Source organism: Mytilus californianus, unplaced genomic scaffold (genome assembly GCF_021869535.1).
Source record: "Mytilus californianus isolate M0D057914Y unplaced genomic scaffold, xbMytCali1.0.p SCAF_2, whole genome shotgun sequence".
Lineage (NCBI taxonomy): Eukaryota > Metazoa > Mollusca > Bivalvia > Mytilida > Mytilidae > Mytilus > Mytilus californianus.
This window is the reverse complement of record NW_026262668.1, coordinates 21140505-21166701: the sequence shown is the minus strand read 5'-3', so window position 1 is coordinate 21166701 and position 26197 is coordinate 21140505. Positions and strand designations below refer to the sequence as shown.

At 32.8% G+C, this 26197-nt stretch overlaps 1 long non-coding RNA gene across 3 annotated transcripts in view; it reads left to right on the top strand.

Annotated features, from left to right (window-relative positions):
- The window catches only part of LOC127729473 (uncharacterized), a 41285-nt gene that overhangs the window by 12720 nt on the left and 2368 nt on the right, over nt 1-26197 (top strand). Inside the window, exons 1-2 of one of the 3 annotated variants that reach the window (XR_007994643.1) lie at nt 15148-15245; nt 24147-24363. This is a non-coding gene — a long non-coding RNA (uncharacterized LOC127729473). Of the gene's footprint in view, nt 1-15147; nt 15246-22491; nt 22620-24146; nt 24364-26197 lie in introns of those variants that run through there. The other 2 variants (XR_007994642.1, XR_007994644.1) reach the window with 2 other exon arrangements.

The window sequence follows — 26197 nt, the reverse complement described above, 5'->3', positions numbered from 1 at the left end:
CATGATTGCCAATGAGACAACTCTTCACAAGAGAACAAATGACACAGCAATTAGCAACTACGGGTTGAATGCTACCAATGCAATGACGTCTCCCACGATTTATGTAGCAGCTAAGGAATACTTCAAAGAATTTATATTTTATTGTCGTTCATTTCCCATAACAGTCGTGTATATTATTCTGAATAACAATCCAAAGACCTACTGATTCCTCCGTCCCTGACGAGGCGTATTGAAACGAGGAGGGATGTATGGGGGCGGGGGGGGGGGGTATGTGTGCCCAAAACAGGCAAAAAAAGTATATTAAAAAGCTGCATTTTCTTTAAAAACTTTTTTTTTCATATTGGAAACTGCCTTATCTGTAATCAACAAAAATGACAGATACACATATTTCATCTAAATAATATGTGTTATCAGCCTCGTATCACCTTCACTGGTTATACTCGCTATTAAATCCCGCAAACTGAAAATCCAGATAATGACTTTGATCCATCCGTATTTGGTCAAGTAACTGTCCGAAACGTTTCATGAAAAACGATAAAAAATACATATTCTATCTAATTGTTATTGTTTTCTACCAAGGCGTAAATTTTTATTTTATATAACTGTGTTGTATAGTTTCTTTTGTTGAATATAAGAATAAGAAGATGTGGTATGAATGCCAATGAGAAAACTCTCCACAAGAGACCAAATGACACAGAAATTAACAAATATAGATCACCGTACGGCCTTCAACAAAAAAAACCAATACCCCATAGTATATCTATTTTTTTTTACCCCATTTCATTTTTTCACCAGTTTTTAGAAAAAGGTAACAGTTAAATAAATCGCATATATATAATCAATACATTATCAGAATTTATCTTTTTTTCATCATTTCAACGAATATCGTCGTATAAATTAAACATCTACGTACCTTTCCAAACGGAGAGTCATAAATTCAATGAATATTATTGCCGGATACGGTATTAACGGTTAGCTTCGATGCGTTAAGTTTTGATGCGAATGGTTTGATAAATTTAGCTAAATACACATTTAAGCCAAATTATCATATAAGCGATTTGCACATCTTAAGTTCTTCTTTCATTTTCTTGCTACTGATTATGTATTAAGGATGTTCGCTTGACATGTTTTGGAAATTTTGTTAGAATTTCGGAATCCTCTTGGTTTATCCGTTTTTAAAAGTGCCATAAAAAAATTTGCCAGCTAACTCCCAGTGTTCAAAATCTTTTACATTTACAATATATATCATTGACAAGTGTTTAGTTCTCAAAAAGAATTAAAATATAACAAGGATAATAAGGCATTTGTAAAAAAATATAAAACCCTTGTTATATTTTATTACTTTTTGAGAACTAAAACGTGTCAATGATAAAGATATGAAAAATTAAGAGAGAACATTTTCCCCGTTAAAATATCATTGGCTAATATTTGGAAAACAAACCCACGGACCTATATTATTTTTTGTTCTCTTTGATTTCTCAGTCAATAACCAGTTGCGGAACCAGAATTTTTTAAAAGGGGTGGAGGGCGCAACATTTGTTGGTTCTTTAAGCAGTTTGATTAGAAGGGGGCTCGCACCAAATTTTGCTAATACTCCCTGATGGTTTAAAAAAAAGTCCAAGATAAGAGGGGCGGGCAACCTGACCACCCCCCCTTTTTTGTCTCAATACGCCTCTGATGACAGAAATTTTTTATACCTCTCAGGGACGGAGGAATCACGAAATATCTGTATGTCTTTAGAATGTCATTCAGAATAATATACACGACTGTTATGGGAAATGAATGGCAATAAAATCTAAATTCTTTTTAGGATTCGTCATTGCATTGGTAGATTTAAACTGGGACACGTTTCACGCTAGGATAGTCTCCTGGAAAGGTTATTTAGGGACCATATTCAATTAGTATTAGCAAATACTCAATAATCTGAAATACTAAATTATCCTAACACCCATTATATTTCTAGTCCGGCGGTGCAGTCGGGAAAACAAAGGGAATTGTTTTTGTTCCTTCCGGCTGCACTTCTTAGAAACTACCGTAAAACATTTACCAGGAGAAAGTATAGACATCCAAAATTAAATGTAGGATTTTACCGAGAAATCTTTAAAAAAAAAGGGACCTTTATTCTAATGTTTTATCAAGATAAGCTTCACTTTTGTAATTATGATAAAATTGCTAAACATTATCATAAACTCAAGAAATATCTGGAACTGTCATTTGTATTTGGTTGATTTTATTTGCTTTACTTTTTCTTTTCCTTTCAATTTGTTTGCGGTGGTTTTTCAGTTTTTATTTTGCTTTTATACTATATAGAGCAACCTGTCCGTCATAGTTCGTATAATTACTAAAACATATGTACATATGTTCAAAGGGGGGGGGGGGGGGGGTATATGGGTTGCGATTTCACCAAATTAATAGGTCAATTGGTCAGTAGTTTTCATCTTTCGATTAGATTTTTGTATAAATCTTGATTCATCGTTGAAAAATAAGTTTAAATCTAAAAAAATTAATATGTGATATCTGAGGAATAATTGAATGGGTACTGATTTTGCCATGCAACATTTTTATGGGTGGTGATTTCACAAGACACACGTATCCCATACCTATCATACGTACGATTTGAGTTATCTTTCATGGTTTTGATTATGACAATTATTTGTCAATATATTTTGCAGATGAACGCCCCATTATATTTTTTTCTGTCTTTCTTTATAGTTTATCTATCTTTTTATTATATTTGTTGCGGGGAAAATATTCCGAATGATATTTTTTTCTGACAATCGAAACCAGAGTTTGTCAGAATCTGTCTCTTTATAAAAGTTGAAAATTGAGATAAAACTATCGCTTTCATTTAATTTCTAAACAAAAGTATTTTTCATTTATTATAAAATGTATTGATAAAAGCATCCCTTTACTAGTATATGTTGTTTTTTAGAATTAAGATGTGTTCGATTAGGGATTGATCTGTATTTATTTGTTTAAAGGGAATGCTATCGGAGTCCAAATACAAAAGACATTTCCAGGCATTTTTTTTATATCCCTTGAAGTAAATTAACTTGTAGTAATTTATCCATTTTATTGATAAACAATTAAAAGAGGGTCACCGAATTCATTTTACTGAATATATCATTAACGGAAATGTGTTAGGTAAGTAACATTAAACAACATGATATAATAAGATCCGTTGCCACATGCAGATCCAGGATTTTGAAAGGGAGGGGGATATATGGAACGTTAGAAGTGGAACAAAAAATAGAAGTATTAACAGATGTAGGGGTATATATATATAAGTGTTTGTTGCATATGTATTTTACTGCATATATATAGGCATATATAGGACGGGAAGATGAATATGAACCAGACTTTGTATTATACCACAGTAAGACATGACATCCTACCCGGTCACATGATTTTGACCCGGACCGACCAATCTCTGCTCTAACTCCTAAATTTTGCGTGCTTGGCAGAGAGGCAGCCAATTTTCGATTTGAAACGGGCGAGGATCAAGTCCAAATCTTCCCGCACTCGAACAGTGGTGTAGCTTTCATTGACGCAATGAGGCAACTGCCTCACCAACTTTTTGACCATTCAAATAGAGAGATGAAAAGAATTATATACCATGTACGTCATAGTATAAAGTATACTGAGTGAAGACGGTTCAAAACGTTGACTACTTTACTCTTTACTCACTCATTCCTCATTATTAACGTCTTGAAAACTTTCTCTCATAAAATGAACAAGGTAGATGCAAAAATCATTTTTAAGTATCAGACAAAGTATACCTCGCAAAAACTGATTTAAACAAGAGGTCATAACTGTGAAACTGATATGATGCTTGGTTTTTTTTTTGACAACGAACTTGTTAATTTTGGTTGACAAAGTTTTCAACAGACACTTGGCATTCCTACATTTTATGTAGTACCTTGGTTAATATAAGTAAGACTTCATAGTTCACTCAGTTATTATCATCCATACATGTTGACAAAAGCAACCAAACGGACTCCCCACTTTGGCAATGATATAACTGCCGATCGGAACAAGACCAATAGTGACCATATTTCTATTCCCCCGATCACCTTTTAGGGGTTACTGTTGAGTCGAGCGCGCGACCAAAGAGATAGTTATGAATATGGAAGATACATATACATATATATACGTGTATTAATCAAAACATTTGCAACAATAATGTGTGGCCTTAAGGTGTAATACCACCAAATCATAGTACGTCACATCCGGTTGCATACGAAAATAGGTCGAAAAAAAATATTCCCTTGAATTTGACAGTTGTAGGTAATTGATCCTACATTTCATTGCAGTAAAACATTTCTGAGTCATAAACATATATCTTGGGTATTTCAAAGCACCATTATTTCTTTATTTGGGGTTTCTATAGAATATTTTGGAAACTTGAGGTTACATGGTTACTAAAGCTTGTACACAGGTTAAAAAAGGGGGAAAATTTGATTGGTTAACTTCCAGTGATGGTTATTTTCTTATATGCAATGAAATGTTATGTGAAATTTTTTCTATAGTACTGGACAGGATAAAACTTTACTCATGCCAAGTATTTCTTTATTTGAAACAAAGATAAATTCTGCACAATTTTTTGAAAAGTGCAAATTTAACAAAGACTAATAGGGGAAAATCAATGGTGGTATTACACCTAATATGGGAAGCTGTACATGCACCTTTGACCTTGTGAGTACTCTCATGTGTTAAAATTTCTTGCTATTTAAGTGAAATATTACAAATAATGAAATATTCTGAGTGGATTGAGTCTCCAAAATACATTTTATGAGAAGATTTCCTTGAAATAGGACTTTACCATGAATATTAGTTGACAGAACAAGCCATACTTAGAGTCTTGGGGAGCTTTTTCTCCTTATTTCTTATATTCTGCTATACTAGACAATTTTTCCTAAGAAATACTTTAATAAATATATAGTTTTAAGTAAATGAAATTATTTTTAAAGCAGTAACAACAAATTATTCACCAAAAGAGAAGTTTTTTATGTCCCTCTCTGGAACGCGGCGTAAATTTAAGTTTTACGCAAGGACTTATTGAAACCTCCTTGGAGACAGTAAACTTTTATACGGATAGTTCAAGCAGCTTGAATACTTCAATTAATCATTTATAATAACATTTCTATCATAAATGAGTGAAAGTTACCCCAAAATTTTTATTTATTGGCCTAAAAAGTAGAAATTTTGAGGAAATTAGAGGTATAAATGGACCAAAAGAGACTTTATAAGGAAGAATAAGAGGTCCATTAGTAGTATTTAGCATCCTAAAGTCATCTTTTGTATCATATTCAACTGTTTGTAGGCAGATGAGATAAATATTTGATCATTTATTGGTCCACACTATATTCTATCATGATGCGGCTTGGTTTGAATTTTTCGAAGAGTTTTTGCTCGAATCGCTGTAGATGTCGTCTTACATTATACTAGATTTTTCTCAAACTATTGAACTGATTATGACAAAACTTGACAGGAATGCTTGAAATAACCAGTATTACAAAGGAAAAAAGTCACATTCAGTTTATTCAACAAAAAAGTCTTCTTTAGGTGTAATACCACCAAATCATAGTACGTCACATCCGGTTGCATACGAAAATAGGTCGAAAAAAAATATTCCCTTGAATTTGACAGTTGTAGGTAATTGATCCTACATTTCATTGCAGTAAAACATTTCTGAGTCTTAAACATATATCTTGGGTATTTCAAAGCACCATTATTTCTTTATTTGGGGTTTCTATAGAATATTTTGGAAACTTGAGGTTACATGGTTACTAAAGCTTGTACACAGGTTAAAAAAGGGGGAAAATTTGATTGGTTAACTTCCAGTGATGGTTATTTTCTTATATGCAATGAAATGTTATGTGAAATTTTTTCTATAGTACTGGACAGGATAAAACTTTACTCATGCCAAGTATTTCTTTATTTGAAACAAAGATAAATTCTGCACAATTTTTTGAAAAGTGCAAATTTAACAAAGACTAATAGGGGAAAATCAATGGTGGTATTACACCTAATATGGGAAGCTGTACATGCACCTTTGACCTTGTGAGTACTCTCATGTGTTAAAATTTCTTGCTATTTAAGTGAAATATTACAAATAATGAAATATTCTGAGTGGATTGAGTCTCCAAAATACATTTTATGAGAAGATTTCCTTGAAATAGGACTTTACCATGAATATTAGTTGACAGAACAAGCCATACTTAGAGTCTTGGGGAGCTTTTTCTCCTTATTTCTTATATTCTGCTATACTAGACAATTTTTCCTAAGAAATACTTTAATAAATATATAGTTTTAAGTAAATGAAATTATTTTTAAAGCAGTAACAACAAATTATTCACCAAAAGAGAAGTTTTTTATGTCCCTCTCTGGAACGCGGCGTAAATTTAAGTTTTACGCAAGGACTTATTGAAACCTCCTTGGAGACAGTAAACTTTTATACGGATAGTTCAAGCAGCTTGAATACTTCAATTAATCATTTATAATAACATTTCTATCATAAATGAGTGAAAGTTACCCCAAAATTTTTATTTATTGGCCTAAAAAGTAGAAATTTTGAGGAAATTAGAGGTATAAATGGACCAAAAGAGACTTTATAAGGAAGAATAAGAGGTCCATTAGTAGTATTTAGCATCCTAAAGTCATCTTTTGTATCATATTCAACTGTTTGTAGGCAGATGAGATAAATATTTGATCATTTATTGGTCCACACTATATTCTATCATGATGCGGCTTGGTTTGAATTTTTCGAAGAGTTTTTGCTCGAATCGCTGTAGATGTCGTCTTACATTATACTAGATTTTTCTCAAACTATTGAACTGATTATGACAAAACTTGACAGGAATGCTTGAAATAACCAGTATTACAAAGGAAAAAAGTCACATTCAGTTTATTCAACAAAAAAGTCTTCTTTAGGTGTAATACCACCAAATCATAGTACGTCACATCCGGTTGCATACGAAAATAGGTCGAAAAAAAATATTCCCTTGAATTTGACAGTTGTAGGTAATTGATCCTACATTTCATTGCAGTAAAACATTTCTGAGTCTTAAACATATATCTTGGGTATTTCAAAGCACCATTATTTCTTTATTTGGGGTTTCTATAGAATATTTTGGAAACTTGAGGTTACATGGTTACTAAAGCTTGTACACAGGTTAAAAAAGGGGGAAAATTTGATTGGTTAACTTCCAGTGATGGTTATTTTCTTATATGCAATGAAATGTTATGTGAAATTTTTTCTATAGTACTGGACAGGATAAAACTTTACTCATGCCAAGTATTTCTTTATTTGAAACAAAGATAAATTCTGCACAATTTTTTGAAAAGTGCAAATTTAACAAAGACTAATAGGGGAAAATCAATGGTGGTATTACACCTAATATGGGAAGCTGTACATGCACCTTTGACCTTGTGAGTACTCTCATGTGTTAAAATTTCTTGCTATTTAAGTGAAATATTACAAATAATGAAATATTCTGAGTGGATTGAGTCTCCAAAATACATTTTATGAGAAGATTTCCTTGAAATAGGACTTTACCATGAATATTAGTTGACAGAACAAGCCATACTTAGAGTCTTGGGGAGCTTTTTCTCCTTATTTCTTATATTCTGCTATACTAGACAATTTTTCCTAAGAAATACTTTAATAAATATATAGTTTTAAGTAAATGAAATTATTTTTAAAGCAGTAACAACAAATTATTCACCAAAAGAGAAGTTTTTTATGTCCCTCTCTGGAACGCGGCGTAAATTTAAGTTTTACGCAAGGACTTATTGAAACCTCCTTGGAGACAGTAAACTTTTATACGGATAGTTCAAGCAGCTTGAATACTTCAATTAATCATTTATAATAACATTTCTATCATAAATGAGTGAAAGTTACCCCAAAATTTTTATTTATTGGCCTAAAAAGTAGAAATTTTGAGGAAATTAGAGGTATAAATGGACCAAAAGAGACTTTATAAGGAAGAATAAGAGGTCCATTAGTAGTATTTAGCATCCTAAAGTCATCTTTTGTATCATATTCAACTGTTTGTAGGCAGATGAGATAAATATTTGATCATTTATTGGTCCACACTATATTCTATCATGATGCGGCTTGGTTTGAATTTTTCGAAGAGTTTTTGCTCGAATCGCTGTAGATGTCGTCTTACATTATACTAGATTTTTCTCAAACTATTGAACTGATTATGACAAAACTTGACAGGAATGCTTGAAATAACCAGTATTACAAAGGAAAAAAGTCACATTCAGTTTATTCAACAAAAAAGTCTTCTTTAGGTGTAATACCACCAAATCATAGTACGTCACATCCGGTTGCATACGAAAATAGGTCGAAAAAAAATATTCCCTTGAATTTGACAGTTGTAGGTAATTGATCCTACATTTCATTGCAGTAAAACATTTCTGAGTCTTAAACATATATCTTGGGTATTTCAAAGCACCATTATTTCTTTATTTGGGGTTTCTATAGAATATTTTGGAAACTTGAGGTTACATGGTTACTAAAGCTTGTACACAGGTTAAAAAAGGGGGAAAATTTGATTGGTTAACTTCCAGTGATGGTTATTTTCTTATATGCAATGAAATGTTATGTGAAATTGTTTCTATAGTACTGGACAGGATAAAACTTTACTCATGCCAAGTATTTCTTTATTTGAAACAAAGATAAATTCTGCACAATTTTTTGAAAAGTGCAAATTTAACAAAGACTAATAGGGGAAAATCAATGGTGGTATTACACCTTAAGACACCGTGCCCCTTCACATGATCATATTACCACTTAATCTGGGTCAAACTCTAATTTGGTATATAATTTTAAACGTTTTATATTTTGAACAGAACGGAAAAACGGACGGATGAACAGACCAATAAATATAATATCCCCTTGCTATCATAAGTTGGTCATAAAACTAAAATAATCTTCCGACTTAACAAAACTTCAATCAAATATTCCGTACATGTCCGTTTTTCAAACGTATTTGTATAAGTTAAACGCCAAACATTTTAGAAAAAAAAAAACGATTTAAGAGCAATGACGTTAGATTACGCATACGTTTGTACGGGGTCTTCCTAGAATCCATGCATCATTATAATTAAATAAAATAACTGATTCAGTAAAGTGTAATCATAATTTATTTTTTCTTGAAGATGCGTCCTCATAAATTCCATTTGATAAAAATCTACGGAAAGATGACAAAGTACTACCAAAAAGATGCATCAGTGATCTGATTTTTTACCTTTGACAAAAGTATCTTGAAATAAATTATAGAAGTATGGTAAAACAAGGAAGAAGTAAGTCGTATACACCTTTTACATTCCGGCGTGTTTGAAACTCTTGTTTTAATCTTCTAACGTTTCAATAAAAAAATGAGAATATGATTTCGCTTCAGATTCTATTATTTTTTTTTTCAAACTTAATTTTGATTAGTAACTTTAAGAATTCATCGTTTGAGAGATACATATATGGGTCAAGTGAAATGACGAAGTAATGATATGTGCATTTGATTACCGGTAACTGACTTAACTATTCCCTTTAAAGGTTGTTGTCAATGAAATCATCCCGAATTTAATAACAAAGTACGTAAAGAATTAAAATGTAGTTTGTGCTAATTAGGTCTTTCCACTTTTCCGTGGAAAGACCTATTGGTTTTGTTCTGATTATTTTTTTTTTCTTCCGCCAAATTTTTTTCTTGCGCTGTATTTTTGTTTCAAAAGATGTCGCTTAGTTTTTTTGCATAAAATATCATACAGTCTATACGCTTTTGAAACTGAACCTGTTTAACCGCACACTTTTTTGTGTAAGAGTTATCTCCCCGAACACTGTTTTTCTTGTTATGAGATCTCCTTTGCAACCGTAAAAGAAAGCGACAAATTTATTTTTCCAAAATGCTCATTACATCCTCAGGATGTTACATTTTATTTTGACCAAAGCTATCCGGAGACTCCATATGAGAGTTATTCCCCCTTATGCATTTGATATAAGTGATATACATTTCTAACTGGTAAACCATAAGTGATAGAGACCTTGGGTCTTTTGATTTGAGGTCCTTGGTCCAAAAATAAGAAAATCAGGTCAAGGTCAGAGGTCAAGGTCAGAGGTCAAGGTCATATTCTAAATTTAGATTTTGGCCTATTTTCACTTCTTTTCAAAAACCATATAAGATATCGACAACATATTTTTACTAAATTGTTAGTTGCGACATGTCGTAACACATACATTTTGGTTGAAAAGGTACGCTAACATTAAATTGGAATTTTCTCACCTCTTATATCTAAAAATACGCGTATGGTGATATAACTCAATCACAATATATAATAAAGACCTAGTGTCTTTTGATTTGAAATCCTTGGTTGATGACCTTCAAATTGAGCTCAAGGTCATAGGTTAATTTGACGTTCTAGATTTTGACCTTTGCTTTTACTTCATAATAAAATTGAGAATGGAAATGGGGAATGTGTCAAAGAGACAACAACCCGACCATAGAACAGACAACAGCAGAAGGTCACCAACAGGTCTTCAATGCAGCGAGAAATTCCCGCACCCGGAGGCGTCCTTCAGCTGACCCCTAAACAAATATATATACTAGTTCAGTGATAATGAACGCCATACTAAACTCCAAATTGTACACAAGAAACTAAAATTAAAAATAGTACAAGACTAACAAAGGCTAGAGGCTACTGACTTGGGACAGGCGCAAAAATGCGGCGGGGTTAAACATGTTTATGAGATCTCAACCCTCCCCCTATACCTCTAGCCAATGTAGAAAAGTAAACGCATAACAATACGCACATTAAAATAAGTATACACGATGAAGCAATGGGACTTTTTGCAGTAGGTTGCAAGCCATATAACCTTGTAAAAGCCAACCGGAAGTGACCTTGTGTAAACCGGAAGTAGCTAACTTTTGTACTTGTGTAATATACAAGTATATAGAACCATATATTTTTGGAATCAGTGTCAAGTAAACTATCAAATAATACCGGAAGTGATATTTTTCAATTAACAAGTAACAAATTATCTCCCTTATTAAAAAAAACTGTTTAGAAACCATATATTTTTGAAATCAGCGTACAATAAGCTATCATTTGACGTTGGAAATGACATTTCAAAACAAATTTTAATATTTTTGTATCAAAATGGATCTTTTCGGATGGAAAGGCCTTCAATTGTTCTCTGAACAATTGGTTTTTAATATTTTTTAAAAACATCTAATCCAACAAAGTGTATGTATTCAACGAGTCAAAAATTCATGCAGTCTATGCTCCGGTCAGATAGGTTGGTAATGTCGAGTAATGTCATTTTATTGGAAATCTCTAATAGTTTTGCCAAGCTTGTAAACCTCCTGGATTCAATATAAATGTAAAATTAGATTGCTGATATAACAGGTTGAAGGATTAACATTTAAAGATAGATCATTTGACTAAAGTGTTTGGCATGGTTTTAAATAATATCTGATTGAATGCTACTTTCTACGTCATGCTGTAATTGTCCAGAAAATTTGCAACACGTCATATTAATTCTACGGGTGCTTCCCCTAATATGTTTTCATGTGAATTCTCATGGATGTCATTTTTCTTTAATTGGCACTGTGAAAAGTTTTATTGACTTGCAATTAAAAACTTTTGAATATATTAGCTTGATTCACGTACGTGATGTAAATTACACAAGAATACATGCATATTTATAATTATATACAGTGTTGCTTATTATTATAAACCAACAAAGTCAAAATCGGACACTATTTGTGGTATTTTTCTCTTGGGATGCATGTGCAAAAATATGATATTCCAATTCAAATGATTTGATCTCAAGAGTTCAACTTACTTTGAAATAAAAGCCCATAAAAAGGAGCATTCGTTTTGGCAATGTGAGATGGATAAATTTGTCGCAAAATCCATTCGCGAAATGATTAGTATACTAAAGAGAGTACAGCTATCCCTACGCGTAAAGTACTAGCACTGTACAAGCTATTTTTTGTGCTATTTGATTGGCATGTTTCAAGTCAAAATTTCTAAATCTTTAATATTTCAAACATACCAGCCTTTTCTAATGACAGTCTTATTCTCTTCCTATCAACCCGGTCGAACTACTTTGAAGAACGTAAACCTTGGATTCTTTGTCCTGAATATGCATGAAAAATTTGTCACATAAAGTGCTAACTGTACCGTTCAATATATAATGATAAAAACCAAGCCTTGCTATATCCTGTCATCATCGTTCCGGTATAGTAAGCTAATCTGGTTCTTAACTACCATATTGGCTTGTGCTAATATGTGGAGTCGGTCGTCATCGTCCGTCGTTTTTTTTCTTCTTTTTTTCTAAAAATTCATTTCTCATTATAAGATGCACATTTACATGTTTCGAAACTGGCAATGATAACCTTATAGTATGGTATACTGTCTACAAACGACAACGTTGATCACATGGGATGAGAGGCATGATCGCATAAAGAAAATAAGATCATTATCATGTTGAAAGTGTCCTTTTTGGCTTGTAACTAAAAGACTGAAGCAGTTAGAGCACAACTGATACCATTCAAAATGACTAGACTTCAAATGATGTCCATTTAGATAGCTTGTTAAGGTTACCGTTTGGTATTCAACATCAATAAACGAAATTCAAACCGTATAGTAAGATATAAAAGGCCTCGACAATACAAGATCTGGAAAAAATTCAAACGAGAAAGTCAACCTGATTAATGGAGTTACAAAAGACGAAAATACGATATCAACAGACAGTAAAAATGATCAGCTAGACAAGATCTACAAACAAGTCAAGCCGAGATTGTCAGTATAATGTTATGGAATAAGTATTTGAGTTAATCATCGGTCACGAGTTGAATATTTTTCGATATTTGAATTATTTGATTAGTTATTCTTTTTATTACATTGACAATGGACTCTTTAATTCAATTTAAGTAGAAAATGTAAGGAACTATATATTTTCCTACCCATTTGCAATTTGCTTTCATTTGACGTCATCGACAACGTCTTCATCACACTTTTTGTTGTATGACGTCACAAGAATGAAATAACCAAGTGAAATAAAAACCGATAATTTCACATTTATTTCACATGTGAATTATCGGTCTTTACTTCACTGGGAAATAACGGTAATTCATTGCAACCAATGTAATAATTGTTAATACTATAGTCAATAGAAAAGTAATGTAAGCAGATAAATTTATTTAGTGACCAGCCAGAGAAGATCTACAAGTAAGTTACAAGCTCTTACAAAGGCAAAAATCCGCAGTCCATTCCAAATAGGTATGACAGTCATTAGATTACGATTTTTTTCCCTTTTTGTTCCTTTTATCTTTTGCTACTTTCATGAGAACTATTGGAGATAAAACCACAAACAGCAAAAATGATCGGCAAAATTCAAACCAATAAAACTGAAATAGGTTAATATAAAAGGTGTCATGAAATGAATGTTATTATATTGATCCTGTATTACTAACACGCTTCTTCTGTTTGTACTGTAATAGGTGCTAACAATAACAGCCGCAATGACCTATTACAGTACAAACAAAAGAGGCGAAGCAAACTAGTTCTGTTTGGTTTAACATACAATCCCTCCTGTACTTACAATTCACATTTGATCCGTGCCAATTGGCAGATTATTGCCAACGCCCAAAATTATCAAAGATCTTTCCCAAACCTCCTGTCTTAGCTTTACGGGGACCAGCAAGTCTGAAAGACTTATTCGTGAGAGCGGATGTCTCCTCTGATAAAAGCTCGTCAACTGCAGGATGGTGCAAGTCGTGTGGTAACAGACGATGTCTGACATGCCAATAAATACTGAATACTCAAACATTTACTTGCCACTATATTTTAAAATGTAACTTGCAAAACCAAAAAACTTGTATATCTTCTTCGGTGTCGATGTTGCATGCAGTATGTTGGCGAGGGTTATCGAAGTAACTACACTTGTAAGCCCGACCTCCCCCTAAGTCGTCATTTGAGATCACCTGGTCACGCCCAAGCTAATCTCAAAAACCTTACCCTCACTATCATAGACCACTACGAGGGGTGGTCAAGGGCCGACATACTTGCTTGGGAAAGTTTTGGATAAGAAAGTTTAGGACAGTTTTCATCATAGGGCATTAATGAAAAAACATAGAATGAGTTCCTACCATCACTTGTTTCCAGTAACTCAGGCTTTAGTACAGGATGCTAAAAGTTTTAAGGAATTTCTTCCTCCTCCCAAACATCAATATTGAAAAAAATTACCAGCGTATTGATTCGTTATAATTTGTATAACGATCAAGACTACAATTTCAGTTTGACTTCCACATGTCAAGATAAAAATCATTTTGCATCTTACTGATGAAGGATAATAGTTATTCGAAATATTTAACATTTATTCATGATTTTTTGTTTGTTTGTGATGTACCCTTTTATATTTGTTATATATTATATTTTGCAGTGTACTGTATCATTATTATATGATCCATCGCCCCGTAAGATTTATCGTTGGCTATTATTCATACATCTTATATATATATATATTATATGATAAATCTAATAAGCATGTAAGGATGTTAAAATCTGTAAACATATCTTTACTTTATTGTGGCTGTTGTCATATCAATTTAAAAGATAGTTTTATAGACTGGTCGAGAAATAGTTCAGACTTTTTTCAGTGGTAAAGATGAGGTTCACGTACAAATCAGTATAAAACAGTACCGTCGAGTATAGTTAAGGTTGAGGTCGAGTAATATCAAGTAAAATTCACACCAATTCAGACTGGTCGATTAAATTCAGTTCAGTCGAGTACAGATATAGACCATTTTAGACTTTTACTGGTTTGAAGTGGGATGTATAAATACACACGTATGAGTATGTCATGAACTTTGATGCATAAAGCTATTGCATTTAGTATACTCATGATGTAGACGTTTGTGGGATGTATAAATAAGTTTTCAAACTTTAACAGCAGTAATATTGATATTATAAATTTATATAGGTTTAAACTAATTTTGATCACAAATATAGAAATTTTATCATTCAAACCCTTCTCTATGGTTATAAAGAATCAATCATTGATATTATAATTTCATTGTTATTATTTAATCACTGCGTTTGTTATTTTTCAAGAAAAATATCAATTTTACTAATTGCAGTTTGATGTAATACAAAAATGATTACTCTGCCTTCTACATTGCTTGCAGTTACTCTGGGCCTTATTTTGTGTGATATTATATTGTTCATTATCTTGAGTAAGTATCATTATTACAATGATGGGATCATCCCTCGTTTTATTTAGGGAATCGAGTAATTCAATTTGTAGTGTTCTATGTAGTGTTGTGTGCACCTGTCCTCAGTCAGTAGTCTGTTGCTCAGTGGTTGTCGTTTGTTGATGTAGTTCATAAGCGTTTCTTGGGTTTTTTTTATATATAGATTAGAAAGTTGGTTTTCTTGATTGAATTGTTTTCAACTAGTCATTTTCGGGCCCTTTATAGCTTGCTGTTAGGTGTGAGCCAAGGCTCCTTGTTGAAGGCCGTACTTTGGCTTATAATTGTTTACGTTTTACACATTGTGATTTGCATGGAGAGTTGTCTCATTGGCACTTATACCACATCTTCCTTATTTCTATTATATGTCTTATCAAAAATTCCGGGCATATGATCTGTTATGCTTTACAGGTCGCGCTCATATTGCAACAGTTGGAAAGCAATATTAATTAAGTTTTAAAAACTGAGATATGTGTCAATGAGACAGCAACACTACAATATATTGAGGTCAATGACGAACAAATGTCACAAAAAACTAAGATTTTCTACCAACATGAAATTGTCTTAGTTGCAAAAACAGCTATCAGTTATAAAAACAAAAAACAGAAAAGTTATCTCATTTGTTTACGTATAATTTATGTTATGACTTAATTGATAAGGTGTCACAACAAAGAGCGTAATGCATAAACAATTTAACAAAAATTTTATTTTAATTTTTTTTCTAAATATACATAAAATCAATACACAGTCATATTTAAACCATTACCGTGCCGTGGATTCTTTTTCTAGAATCAACGCTTCCTAAATCTGTCGGTGAAATGTACTCACCAAAGTATATTCAATTGCTTCCTTTGTGTGCCTATTTCATTAAGTTTGAATTGGCTCATTTACTGATTTCTGTTTACAAATAGAATTCATCTAAAAATTTATCTTTAATTTTTGTAATTTTATTTGACTTAACTGGGAATCGAACCCATCCTTAAAATCTGTTTAAGTGTGACTGACATCAACACATCGACGAAACATTTCGGCTACTAATGGGTTGGAAATTAGGTGTCTATTATATATATATATATAAATGAAAATGTCATACACATCGGGTACAAGAACCACACAGGGCTTTAACCTTTATATATAAATAATAGTCAATTGTATAGTATAAGTAGGTAGTCGCGAGGATAGCAATGTTAGGATCAATGACAACCCGCTATTATTACAAAAATATCCACAATAACATATACAGAATAAAATAAATGGAAATACTCAAGAATACGGAGAACAAAGAAAATACAGGGATATGAACCTAGACCGACAAGTCTCTATCTTTAACTTGGCTCTTTAAATGTTATTGTGGATATTTTTGTAATAATAGCGGACTTACCGTTTTTATTTTTTGGATTATTATTGGCTAGTTCACATATTTGAAACGTAAAACAATATTACATTCGATTTGTCCGTTTTTGTTTTATAATATAAAAAAGAAGATGTGGTACGATGAGACAACTCTCCACAAGAGACCAAATGACACAGAAATTAACAACTATAGGTCACCGTACGGCCTTCAACAATGAGCAAAGCCCATACCGCACAGTCAGCTATAAAAGGCCCGAACCGACAATGTAAAACAGTTCAAACGAGAAAACTAACGGCCTAATTTATGTACAAAAAATGAACGAAAAACAAATATGTAACATATAAACAAACGACAACCACTGAATTACAGGCTCCTGACTTGGGACAGGCACATACATACAGAATGTGGCGGGGTTGAACATGTTAGCGGGATCCCAACCCTCCCCCTAACCTGGAACAGTGGTATTAGTATGGTATGATTTCGTCTGTTTAACTACATAATTTTCCAAAAGTTTATTCGGAAATCTCTTTGCGAGTAAATCATGATATACCTAGAATTAGGCTTCTTGCTAGAAATTTCTGTAACATACTTATAATATATATACATATACATAGAAATGAGTCCGAATATGTCTTATTTTGTAAATTACTGATACTTTTCCGATGCCTGGTAATTTAAAGACAGACCTGTTATGTTATATATGTATTTCTCTAATCAATTAATTGTGTAATAGTTATATACCGAGGGATAGGTGTGTCTGATTAAGAAACCCCGACGGCCGGAGGCCGGTGGTGTTTCTTATCCAGACACACCGTATCCCGAGATGTATAACTAACTTACACCCGATGCTAAACCCTATATTTGTAAACATTGATTATTAAATGAAAAAAAAACGAATAGCATATTTATTGACAATATCAACCCATGATTTATAAGATTTTTTTTTACATGAAACCCCACTAGTAACCTTACTTTGGCTATCTTCGTTCAAACATTGACAAGTGAGTAGATTTAACAAATGTCAAATTTGCTGTTTTGCATATTCCCGTTAAATGGGTCAATGTTCGCAATTGTTTCTCCATAGGCGGTAATGGTAACGTTTTCTTCTGTTGCTCAGTCCATATCGTTAACTTGGATATGTATGATGGCTCGTTTCGAAGCTGAGACATTTTCACATATGTGGTTAAATTTTCGGGGTACGAAGTGAGATTACTTTTTCCGTAAATTAGCAAACCCCGAGAATCCTTTCGTGATGCGGCTCCTCGTGGTAAAAAATCCCTTTTTTAACACAATAAGTTCTTTCAAAATTTAATACTTTGAACACATTTAATAGCTCCATAGTTTTTACACATTTGTTCTATGTTCGCCTACTTTCTAAATAAGCACAAATGGTTAAGCTCAGTCACTTGTTTATCATAGAAACGTGTCAAATATCACTACACAGAAATTTTTTATTTACACACAACTTTTGAGTTCCTCATTTTGAGGCGCATTAGGGATATTGACCCAAATCCATGTGCTAATATGAATCAACAGGTCAAGGTATCTGTTTTGTGCATTCTTATTACAAAAAAGTACATCATGCTCCTTATATGCAGTTGTCAATATGGACGGGTATAAGACGGACGACATTTTGAGTCAAGCGTTTGATTTGGTAGAAGAGACTAAAGAGTAAGGCAATATTATAACCCAAAGTACTTACCTGTATCAATTTAATGAAGGTAATCATATATGTATTTTATATGTTACGGTTTTATAAACCCCCCTCTATTCTCAAGAACAAACCAACATTCATATATGGACATACTGAGGGATAGGTGTGTCTGGATGAGAAACCCGACGACCGGACACGCCTAACATACAAAAATAGAGATTGAATATTTAGGAACTCCCAAAAAGGGGCAATCCAGGGGGGGGGGGGGGGGTGTCCGGGAGTTAGAATCCCCGTTTTTTTTAGATCAATGCTTTAGAATAGAGACATATGACTGGGATTAAAAATTTAACCTTCAAGCAAAGGTGTATTTAAAGGATTTTTCTTTTATTCAAAATAGATGCTTAATATTTTTTTCGCTATTGGAATTTCCTAAAATGTGTTTTCTTAATATCTTGAAACAACTTGTAGTGAACAATATTAGTAATTTCTTATGTTTATGCTATTTGAAAAAAAAATCAATTTCTATTGTTATGAATAACAATGGACTGTGTTTTCGGGATGTAGAAGCAGTGGTTTCCAGAAACCCCGCTCGTCACACCCTGTGGTAAAATCTATTGTTATTCATAACAATAGATCTATTCAATTTACACTTGATTCAGAAATAGAAACTATGAAGTATAACAATAGAACTGGGGTGTAAAAACTTAGATTTATTAATGCATCGTTGAACATGATACCGTGGTTATTAAAACTCACTTACAATACCTTCTACTTAAGAAAAGGCTTTAAGTAGAGCATTTGCAGTATTCAAGTATTTGCTGGCGTATCCGTATCGACGTATCGTATAACACGTATATGAGGAAAAGATAAATTAAGTCAAGTTGGTCCCGATGAAGATATTTTTAATGCATTTAATTCTAATTTACTTTTAATTGAGGTCCGGGCTAAATCAATAGTTTATACAAATATGCCCGATACGTAGACGTCAATCCGTGCACGTGTTCAGAAACGTGAATAATGCGAATGCTCTATTAATAGTAAACGTTCAATGATAAGTTAATATTGATGTTAAAAGAGCTTTGAACAAAAAGGGACGTTGAGATCCCCGAGCCCGAAGGGCTCATGGTGGTTCTTTTTCAAGAATCAACGCATATGCATTGTATCTATACTACATATTTCACAGAAATTTAAAGTTCTTTAACAGATGAAACGCTAAACCCAAACATTTGAAAGCAAAAGATGTATAAATACATAGAAACGTTAGGATCTGTATGACCCAAATGGACCTAAAAAGTTACAAAATTTAAAGGTCACATGTATCTGAGGCAGTAGGAACCTAAGTTTCTAAGACGTTTTTAACCTATAAACGGGGAATCTTTGACTAATATTCTGTAAATTGTTCCAGTACCACAGAACTTACTACTGATGTGATGATAGACTTGTGGATTACCAGTCAATCGACAGTGGTATCGACCAAATGATAATGAATGAGAATAATACTCTAGAAAATTCATGAGTCCGAAGCAGGCTGTTGGCTTGTTATGTATTCAACCAGTTATCGTTAAATCCCATTGTTTTTCCTGGGATATGTATTATACCTAAGTACAATAAGAGTAAAACAATAATGTGCAAAATGGTGTGTTGGAGAGAATATGAAATTTATATATGCGTAGCCATAAAAGAAAAAAGACAAGTGCTTGCCACATGAAAAAGACGCATTTAGCCGCAAAAAAAAGACAACAGCTCGCCATAGGAAAAAGACAACAACTAGCAACAAGAAAAAGATAATTGCTCGCCTAAAAATAAAGACGAACTTACAAACAGACCTTATCATTTTGACAATAATAAGTACATGTATACATGTGCGAATAGATATTCCGTAATAGTTATCCCATGAGGACGCGGTGTGTCAGTGTAAGATCATTTCGATGGGCGGAGGCCAGAGGGTGATCTAACACTGACACACCAAGTCCGAATGGGATAATTGTTTAACATCCCATCTGTTCTAGATTAGATAAAAAAACCATTTATGCTTCATTAAATCTAGTTAAGAACGCCACACAATCATTATTAATTACTTTATATATTACTATATGGTATATACCTTTATGAGCCTCAGACACAATGTTTAAATATGTTAAATTAACATTGATTTGTATCCAGTCGTGCTGGTGTAGGGGTATGACTCGTGTGTCTATATGGTAAAGGTCTTGCGTTCGATTCCCAGCATAGACACTGAATTTTTCAACATAAACTCTGATAGTTAGTCTTTTCCGTATAAATATTTCTAAGTTTTAGTATAAATTTGACATTCCCGCCAAAATGTTACAGAACAAAGGAAAGCATGCAGAACAAAGAAACTCAAGCTAGGGTGATCTGGTAGGGGTGATCCGACTCAGATCACCCCTGGTAGAACAAAGGAGCTGGGATGTAATCTTGTGGTATTGTTGTGGTTTTATCAGCTCTTCAAAGTTTGTATTAAGTTTTGTACTTTCAATTAGTTTAACCTCGAGCATCACTGAAGAGACATTGATTGTCGAAACGCTAATTAGTCCCAATTAGTCCCACTGCCACTGGGTCGATACCTTTGCTTGTAGAATTTAAGTCCCCGAGTTTATCATAAGCCATGTAGTCAGTACTTCAGTACTGGCATGAAAATACGGATATTGTTCCCTTTAAATTTGCAGGTACATGTATGCAATTTTGATTTTTTTTTAAATTAAGGTATGTATCTCCTTCGTCCTTAGCTTCGATTACTTGTCCGGTTAAGCTTTACATTTTGCCCTTGTTTGGTTTTAGCAGCTCTTCAACGTCTGTATTAGGTTTGGTACATAGCCAATAACTGTTTATATTAGTGTCGTTAAATATCCGCTGTATTTGTACGAGGCTAAGAAACAGATGTAATGCGAGCTTCAGCGAGCTTTTATTCCTTTTTCGAGCCGAGTACAAATACAGCTGATATTTAAAGACACTAAACAGTTATTTTTTTTATCCTGCAATTTTACATTTATTTTTCTTTGAAAGACAGAAAAACTCACATTTATTGCATATATTTTCGATTTAAACTCCTTTGAGGTCCGCGTAGTAATATTTTTAAAAAAACACACAATCAGCTGATGACCGGTACTCCGAAAAAATCTCGCATGCTCAGCTATAATACATCGCTCAAAGTTAATAGTTATTTAAAAAAAAAACCAACCAATTTCAACAGTAAAAAGAAATAACAAAACATTGTCCGATTTAAGACAAAAGTGTTTGATTTGTCCTACGCTTCAGAATTTCGAACTGTCCGTGCATTCACTGATTATTTACATTGTTGCGTGGTTAATTTTGTGTGTTACGTCATTTGAATGCGATTGCAATATTCATTCTGAGGTCACGAAAGTTCATACAACACTCGTCAACAGCAAAACACAAAAGAAGTCCGGCAATGGGCGTAGCTTTAAAGCGATGTCTTTGTAGTACACAAATACAGGCTAGCGAAATCTGTTGGGCTGTTAATGTATGATAAGACACCCAATTGCAGGATAAATCCAAATAGTTCGGCCTTCATCATCACTGAAGAGACCTCATGTGTCCAAATGTGCATCTGGGTCAATAACATTTATATAGATATATGAAGATGTGGTATGAGTGCCAATGAGACAACTCTCCATCCATACCTTTAATGTTATGGGATTAGAGAACATTCACATTACAAACATGTCGAATACATCTATGATGCATATGCTCACTATTTTTTATCTCGGAACATTTTTAAAAGCATAACTATTCATCTGTGTTGATCTGCAGAACACTGGATATGCCTCTTAAAACATATAAAAAATTAAGTTGTATAAGAAAAGTTCGTTTAAGCGACAAAACATACGCATGTACGTTCGATAGGTATCTGACCGATCTTACACGCATATATTTCAATTATGATACTGAATATTAAAGTAATAATGTTTCAAATTTTGTAACATCACCGTTGCAAACACTTTATAGGTAAAATACTTCCATAATAGATATGTTTATACAGTTTTATCTCCAGACATCTCTTCAACCCGAATTTCTACGTGTTAACCTGCAGAACAAAAAGCAGTGATTGCTATATCACAAAAGCCCTTACTTTGAAGCTGTTCTTCGCCAATGTGTTAGTATTTAAATTCTTATTATCTGATCACTGTCTGTATTGTATTATTGTAAAATAACAATTATGAATAATATGATGGTATCTTTTCTGAAATACAGTACGCATTTACTAACCATAGTATACTTATATCTTATTCATGTCAAACTGTTAAGTTAAGCTGGAATATAAATTTTTGTCGCAAAGGATCATTATCTGAGGCACACTTTTGTTCAAAAGGTAAATGCAAGTTACAAATTTCGCTTCTGATTCTTTTGTCATTACACTTTATTCAAATCATATATTAATCAGAGAAAAAATGTTCTTTAATTCGTCCTTAAATTCAAAGACTAATCTCGTTACATGTACTTTTTTAATTTAAAGATAATTCACATAAGCACATTGAATACTTGAATAACTACTACACGTTCTTTTTTTATCAAATTCATCTTTAGAACAATTCCGATGCACTTCCATTAATTCAAAGATTTGAAAGTTTCGAATGCTTAAGTACCAAAACACGCAACGAGCTGAATGTTGAGAAGAACCTCAGGTTATAAATAAATCTATCTTACGTCATCTGTGCCAGGGGAACATAAGACTTATGGTCAGTATATTGGACAAAAATAAGGATTCACGGTTATATGGTGGATGTAAATTATGTTTTAAGGAAACATTTTAGAACATTATGGCCTCCCTTTTATAGGACACCATTAAGGAATATTGATAAATTGATTGATTGATTGATTGATTTGTGTTTAGGACTGTTGGCTATTCCGTGGTGGTCAGTTTCTATTGGTGGTGAAATCTAGAGTATCCGGAGAGAACCACCGACCTTCGGTAGGGAAACATTGACAATCTCATTAAGGAAGAATATAACTATTCAACAAATATAAGTAAAAATCGACATATTCTATGGCAAACCACAACGAAAGTAATGTCAAACGTTTCACAGACTAAATGAAATTTTGAATAATAGAATACATTTCCTATGCACGCAAAATATATATATATATATATATATATATATATATATATATATATATATATATATATATATATCAACCGCCACTCGATTTTCTCATTTAGACTAGTTCTGGCCTAACTTCTCGACTTGTTTGTGCACAAAACTGAAGCAGAATTCATACAAATCTTCTCAAAGACGAAAAGAAATTAAATCTTGCATAGTTTTTTAATTTCATTTTCCAGGTCAATTGTGCCTCAGGAAGTTAGAACCTTAGTTCTTGATTAATTTTCAATTCATCAACTGGGAATTAAGACATGTTAAAAATCATAGCCGAAGAACTGACTACTGAGTTGATGATATTCCCTAGGACTTAAAGTCTACCGGCAAAGGTCAAATCAAGAACTTCCTGCAGGACAAAATTACCTTAGATGGGGTTTACTGTATTTTTACGGTTTCCTTTGGTCATATGAATCCTGACGCAGTAAGGCATTTATTATTCCTGATTTTTAATTTCTCGGGTTTTGAGTCCGTGATTAATGTAAATTAGAAAAAGAGCTACGGACGAACGAAATTTATTTACTGCTATTTTCTTTAAATGAAAAACAGATTCATGCAAAATGAATAAAATAATCAAAATGCAAAACACCTTCACCTTTTTTATATACACGACCTAAAATAATAGATAAAATAATCGTTTCTCATGTTGACCTTTCAATTATTTCAAAAGCATTGTATCTCATCTTTCAAGATGCAACGTAAAAGAAAAAAAAATCCTGTAGTGAATTTTTTTTTTTTTGCAGCTTCCAAACATGATTAAGGTAAAAAACAAGAAAATGTTACTGTTTGGTTTTTTTTTGGTGCTTGTGGCATTCCTAATGTTTGTAACTGCATTTGCAACTCCTTATTTTATCGAAATAAAATATTCGACTGGAATACACCATGCTGGCTTATGGAAGTATTGCAAAAATGTATCTGGTAAAACGACATGCATAAACACAGAAATTGAAGTGGACTTACGTAAGTATTCGACAAATTATTGGGTTTTTTTCTATGCCCTCATACTTCCAGCATTCTAACTGTTTTGATCTATCGCCAATGATGAGTCCTGTGAAGTTAAAAGTAACGCTATAAAATCCATGCAGGACCAAAGTATATTTAAAATTTAACCTGCAACTCGTAAATGACTATCATATCTGTTTTATCTATAACAAAGATTTTTACTACGCAGGACCACAGTATGATTCTTACTTGCCTAAAAAGACTCATTAAACAGAGGATTCTTTAGGAAACCTTACATCAAATTTTAACTTGAGCTGGAGATTTCGCTCATGTTGTTCCATCTATTCTTATCGATTCGAGCGCAACTGATGAACCTTATGTAGGTGAAGCGCCAGTCTAGCTTACGAAATTTTACCAACATGTTTCGAACAATTAAACATCTTATATCTACAAAAATTAAATTTTCCAAGTATTTATTATGTATATCAGGTTGTTAAAACACTCCGAATCAAAACTTCCACAAGAAAAAGCTTTCAGCTTTTTAATTTTTTTCTAGGATTGTGGTTGTTAAAACTTAAAAAAATGAATAATAGATCCATGTTTGACTTGATTGAAATGGTTACAAGAGCTGCTTAATTAGAAATAAACGGTTCCTTACAATAATAGATTCATGTTTGACTTGATTGAAATGGTTACAAGAGCTGCTTAATTTGACATAAACGGTTCCTTAAAGATGTTCAAATTTCATTTATCAATAAAAAAAAAATACAAATCAAAAACTGATGGTATCGCATAAGCTCCAAATAGATAGAGACTGGATTCTTTAGCAGGGTGAGCTTCTATTGCACTGCATGGCTTACCCTCCATCTGAATCCGAATTTAGTCAAACACAATCAGGAATATAACAAAAAGTGTAAATTGCAAATCAATTTGTCTTGTATTTTAACATCATGAAAACATAATTCTAGTTGAGTTTAAAGACAGACATGTCGTATTACTATACAAAAAGGAATAAAACCACTAATTCATAGCCTCATTGCGTTCTATGTTACATCTGCAATTTCAAGCATTAATGGCTACTTTGTCTTCAGTTCAAATAAAGTGACAATCATTTCATGAAAAAAATATACCTTACCCTAACTTTTGCTGAAAAATTCAACATACCTTTAATTGCATATTAGAGCGTACTGGACCACAGAAGTTCGATAGTACAAAAAAGAGGTACTGCTGATATGAACAATAGAGCAAATGTGCCTTTTATTATTATTCAAAAGAAACTTTCAACAAGGGTTCTCCAGTGATCCCAATTCCACAATCTTTCATTTGATACCAAAAACTACTCAAATATTTCCCTTATTGACAAAGATACAGATATGTATAGGAACTATTTTGTTTAAAATATGTACTTCTTTCTTGTATATTCTTTCTGACCGGACCAGAATTAGTGGTTCTATACCAAACCCCCCACACACACACACACAAAAAACCACAAAAGCTAAAGATTGAGGGCTTAAAAAAGCACTGTTGAAAGTTAATCCTACGGAACGTTAATTATTTGTTTTATTACAACAGAAAGGTATTAAAAAGACATTTGCAGAAATTCATAATGCTCTACAACTTCGTATGTCATCTAGTCGAGCATCACTGATGAGTCATTTGTCGATGACAAGAGCGTCTGGTGTACACGTGATATCTTCGATGATTTTTTTTTCTCACTTAGGCATTATTGAAACGAATGCATCAACTTTATTCAAAACTCACCTCTGATACCAAGCTATAAATAAAGGCAACAGTAGTATACTGCTGTTTAATAGTCATAAATCGAATAAGCGAAAACAAATCCGGGTAACAA